Source organism: Aphelocoma coerulescens, chromosome 15 (genome assembly GCF_041296385.1).
Source record: "Aphelocoma coerulescens isolate FSJ_1873_10779 chromosome 15, UR_Acoe_1.0, whole genome shotgun sequence".
NCBI lineage: Eukaryota > Metazoa > Chordata > Aves > Passeriformes > Corvidae > Aphelocoma > Aphelocoma coerulescens.
In genome coordinates, this window is record NC_091029.1 from 15,245,694 (window position 1) to 15,260,733 (window position 15,040).

At 48.0% G+C, this 15,040-nt stretch overlaps 1 long non-coding RNA gene across 7 annotated transcripts; it reads left to right on the forward strand.

The window, feature by feature from the left end:
* Positions 1 to 8,760: 8,760 nt before the first annotated feature.
* Positions 8,761 to 14,714, forward strand: LOC138119417 (uncharacterized). Of its 7 annotated transcripts, none has more exons than XR_011155496.1 (6): positions 8,761 to 9,109; positions 9,281 to 9,592; positions 11,542 to 11,570; positions 12,316 to 12,470; positions 13,582 to 13,721; positions 14,108 to 14,714. It is a non-coding gene; the product is annotated as an uncharacterized lncRNA (long non-coding RNA). The 7 variants fall into 7 exon arrangements; XR_011155494.1 differs by having other exon boundaries at positions 8,762 to 9,109; positions 9,284 to 9,592; XR_011155495.1 differs by lacking the exon at positions 8,761 to 9,109 and adding an exon at positions 9,813 to 9,881 and having other exon boundaries at positions 9,134 to 9,706.
* Positions 14,715 to 15,040: the final 326 nt, after the last annotated feature.

Below are 15,040 nucleotides of genomic sequence, written 5' to 3' on the forward strand. Positions count from 1 at the left end.
GCTTTTGAGCTGCCTTCTTGTTAACATCTGTCAAGCCTTTCTTTGGTGTCTGGGTAAAGGGAGGGGAGCTGCAATGACTGTGCCCGTTTCCTTCCTGCAGTTGGGTGACAGGCACATCCCAAAAGCTGACGCCTGTATGTGGGTCTGGAGTGGAGTGTGATGGCTGAGTTCCTGATGTGACTGAGACACCTGACTTGATTTTTGCTGTATTTGGAGTTTTGAGTGGATCTGGAGCTCTGGCAAGGAAGAAGAGGGTGTTTCCCACCCATTGACAATGTGCCATCTCTACTGCAGCTTAGGCAGGCAGAAAGTAGCAGGCTGGATTTTGTCAAGTTTAACAGTTTACTTAATATAACTTAACATTCTCTGCACATGTCACAGGTTTTTGATAAGATGATGATGTACCAGACAGGATTTGTCACTGAGTCTTTAAATGAACATTGTTCTAATAATAAAAAGTGCTAAGGAAGTAGCAGGATTTATTTCCTGTCTGTATCACTTTATCAATACATGTATTTGTGGGAATAGCTGGGGACTTAGGTTCAGTTTTGGGGAGATACTTTGCCAACAGCCATCTGCTTCCATGGTGTTCCCTGTTCTGGGGTAATTTTGGGTGTTAGTGAGAAAATAGAAATGTGGAGGGGACGTCAGCACGTGTTGGACAGGAAGAGGGGCTCCATGAACTGCTGGTGAATCAGGGCACTGCTTCCTCACAGAAGTTGGCAAATCCTGGTCTCAAACTCTTCCACACCAATCTTTTGTCTCCAGGAAGGATGTGTGAGGTTTGTACAACCTCCTTCTGTCAGAATTCCTTGCCAGTTTCTCCAGTGCCCTTGGGTCAGCCTTTGAACTGTTAATTTCTGCTTTTGGCAGCCCTGAGTAGGGGTTGTACTGTTGGAAATGGCTCAAACTTAACTGCTACACGGAAGGAATTTTGTTTATAGGCTACTTCATCCTCAGTTTCTTAATGAAATGAAAGTCTGCCTTGCCTTTGTTGATCGCTGTAAAGAGTAGATGTGTCTCACAGAGTAAATGAATATTGTATCTTGTATTTTTTTTATCCTGGCAGGCTGTTCTGTAATGGCCTGAGCCATTTGCAGGGCTGGAAGTGATAAAGTGCAGTGCCTTGCTGTGCACTCAGGGAAGCAAATGCCTTTTTTTTTTTTAAATCCTAAAAGGATGCACAAGTAGTTCTGTGGCGAGGATGAGGCATGTGGAGATCAAGAGTAGAGACATCAGCTGTAGAATTGAAGATTTCCTGCCACGGCTTGGAAAAATAGAGACAAGTTACTCAAGGAGATGGACAAGGTCTTGCTTGAATTCTAGGAGAAAATTGGCTTTTCTGTCTGCTCTTCGCCTGCTTATCATCAGTCTTGAAGGATCCCAGCCCTCTGAACAGAAACAGCTTTGCTGCAGGTATGAAACAGTTTAATCCTCATTATGAACAGCATTCAAAGTAAATTTAGGAAATGGCTCTAACTCGTCATTACAGTAATTTTAAAGAAAGGTGAACCTTCTGCCAAAAATAGACTTCTGTTGAGGGTTAAATTGCAGTTGGCTGTTGACTCATATTAAACTTTTTTTTTATTGCTTTGAGCAATGGACTGTGATGTTGATACATGTAAAATAAAAAAGACATCCCCCCCAGCCATTAGATGTTCCAGTGGAAGGAAGCCAGATCAGGGAGCCAACTTCCAGGGGCTTTTTGACATCATACTCATGGAAAGGTTTCCAGAGAGGCTTTTTCCAAGGACAAATGCTAATACACAGAATTGTCTTTTTTAGTTTATGTGCTCTGCCTGGAATTTTGTAAAGAGACAAAGGGATTTAATGACAGAAACCTTAATTGTTTGCCTTGTTTTTTGTAAATTTCTGGGGAACTTAAAGAAAATAAAGCCTAAAAGAGCAAGAAACAGCTGTGACCCTTGTGAATAACTGAGGTTCTTCCTCCTTCCAAAAAAAGAAAAAGCAGCTTTTGGGTTCTTGTTCCATAGAAGCAAACACTGAAATATTCAGAAAATCTGAATGGGTGTCTAAGGTTTGCTGCTACTATTTTTAGTTTGCCCAATTCTAAAACTAAGAATTTAATATACAGTGAAATATTTAGAACACAAAAGAATGCACGTTTCTTTTTTTCTATGATTTATTGAAAACCTGTTGTCAATGAAACTCCAAATTTCATACAGTTAAAGAATTCCACTATTGCAATGTTTTGCTGAATGTGGAAAACACCTTTAATATTTAACATCAGCTCAAACTTTGGGGATGCCAAAATATCTTGTAATACTTAAGTACTTAGCACTTTACAGTGGAGTAATTCTGTTTATTTAGATTCCTCCTTTTTATGCAAGAATGCTTTTCTGTGAAATACTGATTTTAATTTTTAAACAGGCACAAAGAACAGCTTGGGTTTATGAGAACCAAAACCCACACAAAATATTTGGGGGTTTTTTTCTACTCTAATGTGATGCTAATAAATAAGCAGAAGGGGAGAGTGGCTCAAAGAATCCTTGGGACCAACATTTAAATAACATTTAGGTGACAAAAGAGATGCAAAATATTCTCCATGGTGTATATCTAAACAGGATGGGTGTCTCAACTCCCCTCACATAATTAAAATGCTGAACAGCAGCACAGGAAGAGTTACTTAAGCCTTTGGTTCTAAAATAGCAATGCTCTGAGCAAAGCCAGGCATTTGGAGGGCTTTGGAACTGAGAGCTGTAACCCACGGGAAGCAGCTGCTGATTTATTCCATCAATCTCACATTTGAAAGCTATCAGTTCTCTGGATGCCTCAGGTAGCTTTGTCATTTTTCATTTAGTTCTAATTTGCATCCCCATGTTCTGCCCCGAATCTTGTGAGGGGGGAAAAAAAGGCAGAATAGTGATGAAATGCACACTTTTCATTTCAATTTATTAATGCTCCTTATTTTTATTGAGTTCAGGATTCTTTGGAGGGTGGGTGCTGCCTGCAGATCTCTGCAGGTTTAATGGCCAGCCCAGGTCATGAGAGCTAACAAGCTTTAACAAAAATAAATACAAATGCAAGTCCAGGGGGAAAATCGGTGTCTTCAGTCAAGGGTTCTGCTTGATGGTTTAAATCCTATTTGGAATTGGTGACTGAAGGGTTTTAAAGTGAACAGACTGGTGGCACTGGCTGACATGGATTTGGAGGACAGGCTCAGGACACATGTATGGAGCTCCATGACTGCTTCCATCATTAAATGAGGAGGTAAGTCAAGTTTTTTGGTTTGGGCTTTTTCCTTTTTTTTTTTTTTTTTTAATGGTGTTTGATAAACAATTAATTGATCTGTCAGACAGTTGAAGGCAGCTGCTTGATCATGTCAAGCTCCTGTTAACACTGAAGAATTACTCATTTTGGAGAAGAAATAGCCTTTTGCCTATGAATGAAAATTTAGTAACACTGCCTAATAGCCACAGGAATATTTTTTTTCTGATGTGATTAGAGAAGAAACATTCCAAACCTCGCACATCACGAGGCATCACGTAATGGGGAAGACTCTGAATACTGATGATACTAAATCATGTAATGCAGTTGCACAAAATGGGTATAAAAACAGGAGGCAAAGATTCTGTTGGAAAGGATTTCTGGGGTAGTAAAAATCTCATCCATTGAGATTGGGAATTGCTGAAACAATTGGTTTAAGACTGTCTGGAAAACTAAGACATGAAGGAGAGTTTGACCCGTTAACCTGGGAGCCAGGGATGCTCAGTGTGTAATGGGATCTCAGCATTAGAGTATTGATTGGGTCTCATTTTGGACCAAGCCTGGAGTTTTGCAGTTCAGGAAAGGGAAATAAAACATGGTAGGGTTGTTACCAGCTCTGCCTCAGCCTCTTGGCCTCATTCTCCCCTGAGAGAATTCAAAACTATTGATTTGTTTCCTCTTTCATTGAAATAACAATTTTGGAAAGAGCTTTGAAAGTCTGGGTGAAATACATAAATGCAGTGTCTGTCCCCTGATGATGGATAAACCCTTGTCTGTTCCAAGGAAGGGCCAATTGGTGGCAATCCAGTGAGTGGATCTGCCCCAGCAGGGCTTTGCTCTTAGAGGATTTTGTCCATCTGAGTAGATACAGGTGCTTGCTTGTCTGCCATTTCCAGGTGTTGTGAAGGGGAGTATTTAGCAGATATTTTGGGGTGCAAAACTGCAGTGTGGGTGCTCTCATACCTGGGCTGCCTGTGTGGTGTGTCTGGGCAAGGGAGGTGAGGCATGGAAGGCAGATTCTGGACTGTCCTTGGAGGGAATCATGGAATCACAGAATGGTTTGGGTTGGAAGGGACCTTAAAGGTCATCTTCCAGCCCCCTGCCATGGCAGGAACACCTTCCACTAGCCCAGGTTGCTCCAAGCCCCATCCAACCTGGCTTTGGACACTTCCAGGGATGGGGCAGCCACAGCTTCTCTGGGCACCCTGTGCATGGGCTCAGTGAGGAGTCTCTGGAGCAGTGAGCAGGGCTGGACACCTCTCAGTGCTAAGCTGGCTCTCTCAAAGAAGTCTGAAGGCGTCATTTGTTCTGAAATCCCATGAGGGCCAAAGGGAGCATGAAGGATGTGGTAGAATTGTGCCAGCCTCTGCTACCCCAGCGCTGAGGGCCTCGGGGGGAATCTCATCCATGTACCTTGTAACGGATGTGAACAGCCTCAAACACTGGCTGTGGCCTTCCCAAAGCATGCAGGGTCTCTTTATCTTGTCACTTAACCCAAGGTATCAATAACCTGCACAGCCTCCGAGCAGAGGGGTTCCTCCCTATCCATCCTGCCTGGCAGGTGCTCCATCTTGATTATGCCTCAGCTCTGCTCTATCTGTCATGTTCCTGGGCTGAATGACAGAGCAGGAAGGTGCTGCTGGTGGGAGCATTTCCTGCCTGCCTAATGGGGATATAATTAATGGATGCAGCCAGTCAGCCCAGCAGAGGCACGAGCCCTCTCCTTCAGCCACCCAACCGTGCTGTGTTACACGCCCTGTTCAGTGGTGGTGTTGCATATTCACTTAAATTCTGAGGCACTGCTACCTTTATTTAATTAATGTATTATAGTGAGCCCTTTCACTGCTTCTGCAGCCTTTTATTGCCAAGTACCTGGTTGAATCAATGTCTCAGATGAAGAGGAATGTGGTGCATAGCCAGGCAGGCTCTGGGTGGTTTGTCACTGGGGATTGCAGGATGTGCCTCTAACCCGGGAGCTGTCCTGGTCCTCGACCCTGCCTGTCACTTGTCTGGCTGCAGGTGTTCCCTCAGTGAGCTGAATGTGCTGTGAAGGGGCTGCCAGCACAATCACAAAAATGTGACTGTTCAAATGCTTCTTTAGCTCTCACCCTGCTTCCCCTGAGGTCTCCTTTAGGGAGCAGCTGTGTCCCAAATGCCTGCTGGAAGGGGCAGCTGTGAGGGCAGGCGGTGAGGGTGAGTTTTGCTGCCTGGGTGTTTAACCCAGCCATCATCATCATCATCAGAGCACATGGAAAGCCTCGCTGTTCATCCAAGAATTGGATTTTTACCTTCTGTGTTTTTTGGGATGTGCTGCCCGCTCTCAATCCTGGCACAGCTGGACCGGACTCCTGAGAGCTCCTGTGTCCCTTAGAGGTCCAGCCAAATGCTCGAGTCCTTTGGGATGTTGTTACAAAGGAGATCGGCGGCATGGTGTCAGTGCTGCTCCCGCACCATTAACTGGTTTAATGAACCTCTCAAACCGTTCTGGGGCGGAGCACAGGCTCGTGCTCGACCCCCCTGCCCCTGTTTGCTGTGTGGTTGCACGGCTCGGCTGGCAATGGGATTGGAACTCCAGCACTAGGGTCTTTTTTTGGGAAGGCAGATCACTCTAGCTCAGCCCTGTGGTGGAGTTTGGGGACAGAGGGGGTGAGCAGCACTGTCTGCATTAGTGACAAGGTTTCCTGAGTGCTGAGACTCTGCAGCTCTCCGGACCCACAGCCGGCTCAGGTGTTCCATCCCCTCACCCCACGTGTTGCTCACCCAGCCAAACCCCTCTGGCATTTCCAATTTCACACCGACCTGCTCTTGACGTTTATAAACAAACTCTCCTATGTTCATCCATTTAAAAGCAACCAAATCCGTTCTGGAGAAATACTTTTCTCCTCTGTTTCCTGTTGCTGTGGCAATCGCTGGCTGCTGAGCAGAGCGGGCGGGAGGAGCCAGCCCAGCATCAGGGCAGAGCATCCTCCTTTCCTGCATGGGCGCTGCTGTGAAGGGCATCCAGTGCCTGCTGCTGCCTGTCTCGCCACTGATTTTACTCCCAATGTGGTTTTGAAATACAAATCTCAACGGTTTCTACAGAGAGAAGTAAATGAGAACAAACTTGATGGCTCAGTCGGGCAGGCTGAGGCACAGGAGAACAATGATCAGCCAAAGGCTGAGGGCTGGCTCTGCAGTTCACCTAGAGATTTCTCCTTCCTCAACTTAGCTTTTACTCTGGGCTTGAGGGCAGCTTAACCTTCCTTAAGGCTTCGCTGTAGGTTTTTGGCTATGTCAGAACTTCACCTACACCTCTGAGCGCATTGTCTCTTCAGTGTCACCCTCTTGTCCCTTCTCCATCCAGCTGGACAGGCCAAGGCTCACTCCGGAGCAGGTGACTGGATGGTTTCTGGATACTGAGCCCACCAGCTACATTTGGTAGTTGAGTGTGAGAAGCTGGTTGCATAAACCATTGGAAGAGAGCACATTTCCCTTGGCAGTAGGTGGAGATCACAGGGATGTTCTGTTAATCAGATTCGTCCGTGATCGGCTGACAGATGGCAGCTCCCTGGGGATAATTAATCGTTTGTTGGTCCAGGATGTTGAGTGTGGAATGGCAATGTCCATCCAGATTCTAGCTGGAGCTCAGAGAGGACCTGTGGCGTTGGGGTAGCACTGTGGCTCTTGGAAAGGAGGATCTCACTCTCCAAGGTGGAACTCATTAGCTAAAAACAATGAAATCCATCCTGAAGGGATCATGGGCTTTTCTCCCTGACACCTCTGGCTCCCCCAGGGCATCAAGCAGCTAAAGGATTGCAAAAGGAGAGGAAGAAAAACTGTCTGACATCTGTGGGCTTTGATCTGCTGTAAAGATTTCTCCCCCCAGCTTGCGGGGAGAGGGGAATGCGTTAAAAACCAGAAGGCACGTGCTTGTAGTTCGGGTCTGTAAGGAGTAATTCCCTCAGTCGAATTTTCTCCTGGGGAATGAGCAGCAGCAGTGACATGGCTCTGCTGGTCACTGTCACTGGGGAGCTGAACATCCTCTGCCACGAGCTCTGCTAGGGGCACATGTGGCACAGGTGCCATTTGCAGACAGCATCGCTCTCCCAGCACACCTCCAGCCCCAGGAGGGAGGGGAGAGCTCAGGCAACCTTCCTGTTGTGCGTTTTTGGTTTTTTTGTAAGGCTTTCCTCTAGATATCTTCTCCAAATCCTCCTTTCCAAAGGCAGCTGTCTCAGCAGGGAGGTGGAAGCACAGGCAGGATGGGGATGATCAATGAGGGGAACCCCCTCCCTTCCCCTGAACTTTGAGGCCTCTGTGTGCAATTTAAAGTGGGGAAAGAAAGACATCTGTACTGAGGATTTGTCAGGCTTGTTCCTGGCAGATAAGTTGATTTTACTGAGTGGCTTGACATGTAATTCCACACAGTGTGTAGATGTTTGTCTTATGTTTACCTAGAGGAAGAGATTTTCTATCAATCCTAAAAAAATTAACCTTGTGTAATGGTGCATTTCCTTGGTGAAAAAGAGTGTGAAGATCTGTCAAAATGTCAGCCTTGCCTGGAATGAGGGTCCTGCAGAAGACAAGGGGTATTAATGTCTTTGAAGATGTTTCATTTAGGAGTCATGGAGTCCCCAGGCTTTTGGGGGCCCCATTAATTGAGCTGAAGAGATTATAAAGCCTAGAAGAGAAATGCTGTTCAGAGCTGGGCAGGCAGAGACACTCTCAGAGGGAGAGGGTCAGATAGGTTATTTCTACGGTAAAATGGCATCAGAAGGATGTGAAGAACTGTTCCTAAATTACACTCCTCTGCCTGGATCATTTTAGGGAAGTCAGTAAGGCTTGGAGGTTTGCTTCTAGGGGAGAGAAGGGCTTGGGTCTGTGTTTTAGTTTAAAGGTGTTCATGGAAAGAAACACAACCCTCCTCTGCTCTCTGAATCATCATGCAGGTTTGAGGGACCACAGAAATGAGAAAAAAAAAAAAAGAAAAAAAAAAGTCGGGAAACTTCTTGAAGCTTCTATATTTGTAATGCTGCAAGAAAGCACACAGTGTCTCCTCTCTGAGGAAAAACTCGTGTTCAGAACCTGCCTCCTTTCAGAAGCTGAAAATGTATCCTTTACATGGGTATTTTTCCTACCAGGGACAGAGTGTTTGGATGGAGATGTGTTTTCTGTCTGAGACACTGAGCAGAGTGTTCCTCTTGACAACTTCACGTTGGTTTTAAAACATTTTTTGAAATAATGCCATTTCTCTTCTGAAGGCTCTCAAGCTCTTACAAAAGTGGAGAAATGACACTGTGAGGAAACAAGCACGGAGTTGTGGTGCCTGCACTGCTGGCAGGTTCTCACTGTTTGCCCCAACTTGCCAATAACCAAATACAACAACATCTGTTAATTGCCCTTTCTTTGCAAAATCCACTTATTTCATAAGCACCGGGGACTATGAGAGTCTGCGTTGCTCACGTTGAGGTTTGACTTGTAAATCCAGGTTTCTTGCTGGAGACCTGCTGCTGATGTCTGGGGTCAGTACAAACAGTGTTCAGAGTTTGCTGTTTCAGGGTAGGAGCTTTCTGTTGTTGGAGATGTTGTTTTGGCCTTGGACACCTCCTCTTAACGAGCTCCTCCGTCCTTCTCCAGGGAAACTTTCCAGCTCGCCTGAGGTTCTGAATTGGCTCTGAATAAAAGGTGTTGTGTGTCTGAAGTGCCCAGCCCAAGGGCTCTCCAGCAATCCAAACAGCCAGCACACAAAGCCATTAAAGTGCCTGGGCATGATTACTCGGAGACAGTTTGCAGCTGAGTCCCGCAGGAACCGGCTTTGTCTGAAAAACCGCCCCCGGCAGGTGGAAAAAGTCCGGGTAGGTCTTGTTGATTCATCAGGGTGGGGCCTTCACCACAGCGCAAGGTGAGTGGGAACAAGCAGAAATGAGATGAAGGAGGTGGGAGGGAGGTGTTTTAAAGGGGATTCTGTGCTCTCCCCCCTCTGCTGAGGCACTGTTTCCCTGTGTGGTGGGTCTGAGCCACTGGAATTTCCAGCTCGCATGACTAATGGCACTGGTGTCTTATATCCTGAAAGCAGATACAGCGCCTGGAGGAGCCAGATTTGACCTCTTCAGTTCCATTTGCAGAGTGAAACCCCAGAAGTGCAACGCCTGTGCTGCTTCTGAGCTCCTTCATCTCCTGGCACCTCTTCCACGAGGAACACGGCGCTTTATTTTACCTCTTGGTACCACACCAGCTGGAGCAGTTTCTTCCAGGGTGGGGAGTCTCCTGTGCACACTCTGCTGAGCCAGGAAACTGCTTGGAGTTGAACGTGCACTTCCCTCCTGTGGCTTGGAAGGCTGTATCTACATTTTTAGGGATTTTTTTTTTTCTCCAACTTACTGAGGTACGAGGAGAAGATTATGGCACTTGATGATTTAATCAACATAATCTCTAGATAAAACATGCTTATGTTATACTACTGGGAGATATTAATTTATGCTGGTTTGCTTCTCCTAAGGTAAATTAAATCATTAGTTTTAAGACTGGATTAGTTGCACATGTGCCTTGCCTCTTAAAAAGGCAGTGCAGGAGTTCTTAAAAGCTTCTTGGCTTGGATTTCTCAGGAGTCATCAAATCCCTTCAGTGCAGGTTCTGGTGCCATGAAAAGTGGAACTGTGGTGCAGCGCTTAAAGGTGGGACACGGGACCTGCTCCTGCCCTGTGCTCCCTTCTTTCCCCAGGAGTAGCATTTTCCCAGCTCATTAAATCAGAGAGAAGGTTTTGCCCCAGTTCTGGCGAACCAGAATTGCTCTTTTGATCCAACCTGCGCCTTCAGCACTTGAGCTTAATCAGTGTGTGTTGGAGGAGACCTGCCTGCAGCAGTGTCCACATTCATCTCCCACTGGAGAGAGCACCGGGACACCCAGGATGTGTTAAGTATCCAAGGCCAGGCTGGATGGGGCTTGGAGCAACCTGGTCTAGTGGAAGGTGTCCCTGGAATGAGAGGAGCTTTAGAGTGTCTCCCAACCCAAACCATTCTGGGATTCTGTGCTGATGCGTTGATGTGTTTGGGTGACATTGGAAATTCAGTCAGCACCTCTGAACTGCCTGAACCCCCCCCCCCCCCCCCCCCCCCCCCAAAATGTATCACTGAAGCTCTGTGAGTGCAGAAAAAGAATTAAGAGCAGGAGATATTCACTGAGGTGGGTGGAAGGTGTCACAGCTCTTCCATACAGGCAGGGAAACTGAGGCACAGTCTCCTCAAAGAGGACAGTGGCAGCATGTAGCAGTAAAATCTGGATGCTTGATGACAGTGGCTCCTCCTGGAGTCATTGGATTTGGAGTAGATGTGCTGAGCTGAGCCAGTGCCCAGGCTCCAAGCACAGAGGTACCTTGACGGGAATGGCTCCCCCCACCCAGGGGGAGGAGAGCTGCCAGAGGCCCTCACAGCAATTTCAGGGCTATTAGGGATGTGCTAATGAGCTTTCTGCATCATTTTCCAGCACTTCACTCCCCCAGCTCAACCCATGCATTAACACCTCCATCCCGAGAGGACAGCAAACACTCCACTGGAGCTGTAGCTCCATTTATCATGGCTCTGGGCATCAGCAGGGCTGGTGCAGGTGGAGGGGCAGAGGAGAGGACTTTTCTCCACTCTCCATCAACAGAGAGAGCAGGTGCTCAAGGCACCTCAAAGAAGCAATTGCTCCCAGATCTGGTCCCCCAGATCTGGGGCAAAACCTCACTGAATTAATGAGCTGGTGAAAATCCTGCTGTGAGTAAAGGGAGAGGCAGAAAGTGCTGCTGCAGAATGCTCTCAGCCATCCATGGGCTCCGTGCTTGTGGAGGATCTTGTGTGGGATCTGTGCACCCAGGAAAGGCCACATCCATCTGCTGTTTGCCATGCATTCCTGGTGCTATTTTCCCTGGTACAGGCAGTCCTTTGGGCTGGTTCTGCACGGCACATCTCTGGGATGGTGGGATCTTCCCCCGCTCTGCTTTGCCTCTCTGGATCTTGGGGCCATCTGCTCCTGGCTGGGGTGGGTGTGCTGGGGGCTGCTCCAAATATGGGGCTTTGGCTCTGGCACAGCCAGGATTGCTGTTCCCTATGGGACAGAGCCAGCTTGCTCCCAGAGCTGGGGGAAGGGAACTTCCATATCTCCATGGAGGTCAGGACAGGGATGAATTCACGAGGTTATACATCACGTGAAGGGTGGGAAGCAGGTGTGGAGCTGCCCAGAAGCTTTTCCTGGTGTAGCTCTTCCCATTGCTCTGCTGGATGTGGGTGCCTGTGCAAAGAGCACTGAGAGCCCTTCTTGCTTCACGACTTCGTTTTTCCTATTTGAATATTCAGAGGCATTTTTTCTGCTTGATTATTTAGAGGTGAGTGTCTCCTCCTGAGCACGGTACTTTTGCAACTGATTTATGGTGTGATGCTCTGGCACTGGGATTAAAGGTTAACACAGGAGGGCTGATGCAGTCTGCTCTGAACTGGGCACCTCCTGGAGGTCTAGAGGCATTTGGGGAATAAAATCAGCTAATATGGCCCTTTGCCACCCTATAGATGTGCCTGCTGGTGTGCTTAGCTCTTTGCCAGCCCCCCTGTCCACAGGCACCCTTGAGAAGCATCCCTGGAGCTGAGCTCTTGCCCCTCATATGGAGGCCCCTCTGTTCCTGCATGATTGTGTGTCCAGCTCCTCAGGGGCTGAGTTCTGGGGCTGTGCCTTCCCCCCCTGGGTGATGTCCAGGCAGGGAATGCCCCACACAAGGTGGAGATCACCTCCCTGCTGCCAGGTGGGTGGCTGTTTTACCAGGAGAGGAGGTGGAAAGATGCGCAACTGGAACTTGTCACTTCTGACTGCAGACATCAAGGATGTGTCGCTGGCAGAGCAAAAGGGGAACAATGCTATTTTTGGCTGGATCAGGCTGTTTTCTCTCTCCAAGTACCACAGGCTGACACGAGGTGCTGTTGAACACTCACTCTGGTTTATCTTTGCTTTGGAGAACAAGGGGGAAAAGTGCTTTTTTAATTATAAAGGAAGTATTTGTAGTCTTTCATGCTGGCAGAGCCTTGGCAACAAAGCTGGTACGCAAGATATATTTTGACTTGGCTTAATGTCTCTTTCAGGCTGCTGATGCCTCTCCTGCATCTCCCACCCAGCCACCCAAGGCTTGTCCTGCAGCCACGGAGGATCCAGGTCAGTGTTTAAGAGCAGGGACTTTGCTGCCACAGGGATCTCTGCACTCCAGCCTGGTCTGCAGCCTGGGAAAGAGCCAAAGCAGGTGGGTTTGGAAGAACAGGAGAGGTGGGAATTCCTTGCTCCCAGGAGGGCAGGTACACTGGAAGTAGCAGTGGGAGATGGAGGATGCCACTGATGCTGAGCCATCCGTGCCGCTTCCTAACATGGAGAGCTCAAATCTGAGACGGCAGGATTATTTATTGAGGTGTTTGTTTGAAGTTGAATGGACAGGAATCACATTTCAAAACTGTAAAGAAAGAGCTTTTTAGCCCTTTTCCTTCCCACAAAACAGCAGCAGCATCTCCACGGGGATGTCAGGGCGAATCTGTTTCACTGACAACAAGATTGTTCTGTCTAGACGGGGAAGCGCTGCCGAACCGAGGGAGGCTGCCGAATAATTTAAAGCCAAAATACTTACAGACAGTAAATTTAAAAATAAAAGCTGGCTTGACGCAGATGATGCTTGATGTGTGCGGGTGGGATGGCAGCTGGCTCTGACACGGAGTGTGATGGCAGCGATTGGCAGGTGTCACTTGGGGTGACCTGGTGGCTACTGACCTGTCACCTTTCCTGGGTAAGTTTCCATCACAATTGGTCCATGGAGGCATCTGAGTGGCCTGTGGAGCTTAGTGCAGGGATTCTCTGCCATATCTTGAATTCTGTAGCTCTGAGGCAGCTGCCCAGCCCTCCCTGTCCCCTCAGTGCCACCTCCTGACTAGCACCAGGCATTGGGGTGGGTGGGGTGCCATCTGGAGGGGCTGGCAGCCACGGTTGTCTGAGGCTCAAGGGTGTGGTGGTGAGGTTGCAGCCCAGCCAGCATAAGGAATTTCCTTTCTTCTGGCAGAAAAAGAAAGATGAAATATTAAAAGCATGGCTCAAAGGCTGCTGTATATATATGATCTTTTTTTCCTTCTGCTCAACACTGCTTTGGTGTTGCTCAGAGAGACAGCAGCCAGTCAGAGCAGGAGGGATGCCCTGCCAGAGAGCAGGGAGTGGGGCTGAAGCAAGGGCAGAAGAGGAGGATTGTCTCAGGTTCTTGATTTCGGGGCTCATCGTGAATGCTGACACTTCAACTCCACCAGCCTTTTAAGACTTTAGTTTTCTGTTCAGCATCAGGAAACAAAACCTGGGGTTTTTTGTCTCTGTCTCTACAGGTGAGGGCAGCACCCCTCAGAAGCAGGAGGACACCTCCATGTGGGCCAGTGTCTTTGGATGAGGGAGGATGGCCAAGGCATCTGTCAGCTCTCCCTGGAGAAGTCCTGCAGGCTCCCATCTTGCCATTTGTGCCATCCTGGTGAGTTCAAAAGTCTCTGACGACTTTCTGAAGTGGTGGTGGTGGTGGTGTGAGGTTTATGTGAGATTTCTCCCAGGGTTGAGCTATTTCATTTGCTTCATTTGATGACCTTGGGATCCAGCTGTCGGGCAGCAAGGCACGCTGACAGCATGTGCTGTGTCCTAAACTCAGGAAAATTTGAGGCTTACCAAGCAATCACCAGTGATTCAGCTGCTGGGTGGGCAACAGGAACCAGCATCCCAAAGGAGGCTTCATGGGGAGTGCAGGAGGAGAGACTGCAGGGAGGGAGAGCTGAGGGCTCTTGTCTGCCAAGAGAGGAGTTGGAGGGATCCAATTCAGGGGGTTTAACGCTGTTTCTTCCTCATCTGCTCCTGCTCTGTCAGCAGGTCTCGATCCTCAGGGAATGTGGGAAAAGGAAGATGCAGGGAGTGGGCTTGGAGCAGGATTAACTTTACACCTCTGCAGGCACTGACAGCAAGGGCTCTTTATTTGCTGATCAAGGATGTGCCCAAACGAAGCAGGCTGAGGACACAGTCAATTGCTGGAGCTCACAAATTGGGATGAGCTGTGAAATAGAGTTTGACCTCGACTCCAGCTCCAGCTGCTGCCTGGTCTCAGCCCTCGGCTCCTGTGTTTCCTCTGGCAGGGCAGGAGGGGGACCTGATGTCCTTTTTCCCACAGCCTTGTGCATTCCCCTGCCTGCTGCTGACTGTGAAACACCCTGTGATTAATTACACCACTCTGCAGCCACGAAAATTTATTTAGAGTGTTATGTTTGCTGCTGCTGCCACTTACACAATGGCAAATGTGCCATGGCTGCTAATGGGTCACTGAAGGGGATCACACCACTGGAGCTGCTCTGGGGGCAGGGAGAGGGAATGCTGCTAGGAAGCTGAGACAGATCTGTTCTAGCAGAATGGGCTATGGTGCTTGCAGGAAATTGCTTGCTTCCCTGATAGCATCCACCACTTTAATAAATCAATTTTTCCACTAGTTTGTTTAGCTTAAGCTTTCTCCTCCCTGCATCCTCAAAATTAGTCTAATAGGACTTTATTTATCTCTGAGAGGTTTAGAAGTTATTTTCCTTCAAGAATTCACTTTCCTTGGGGCTCTCAGAAAAAGAGGGGCTGAGGGAGTTGTCAGCTGAAGAAAAAAGCCTCAAGAAAAGCCTCCCTAAAAAGGTGTGCAGAAATCAGCCCAACCTGAAGCAGCTGACGGCCCCACTGTTGAGTTTTAATGTTTCTGTGGGGCTGGTTTGTGTGAACTGAAGCAGGTTGTGTTTATTCTATAGAACCCTGTGGGTATTTGCACTGGATCTC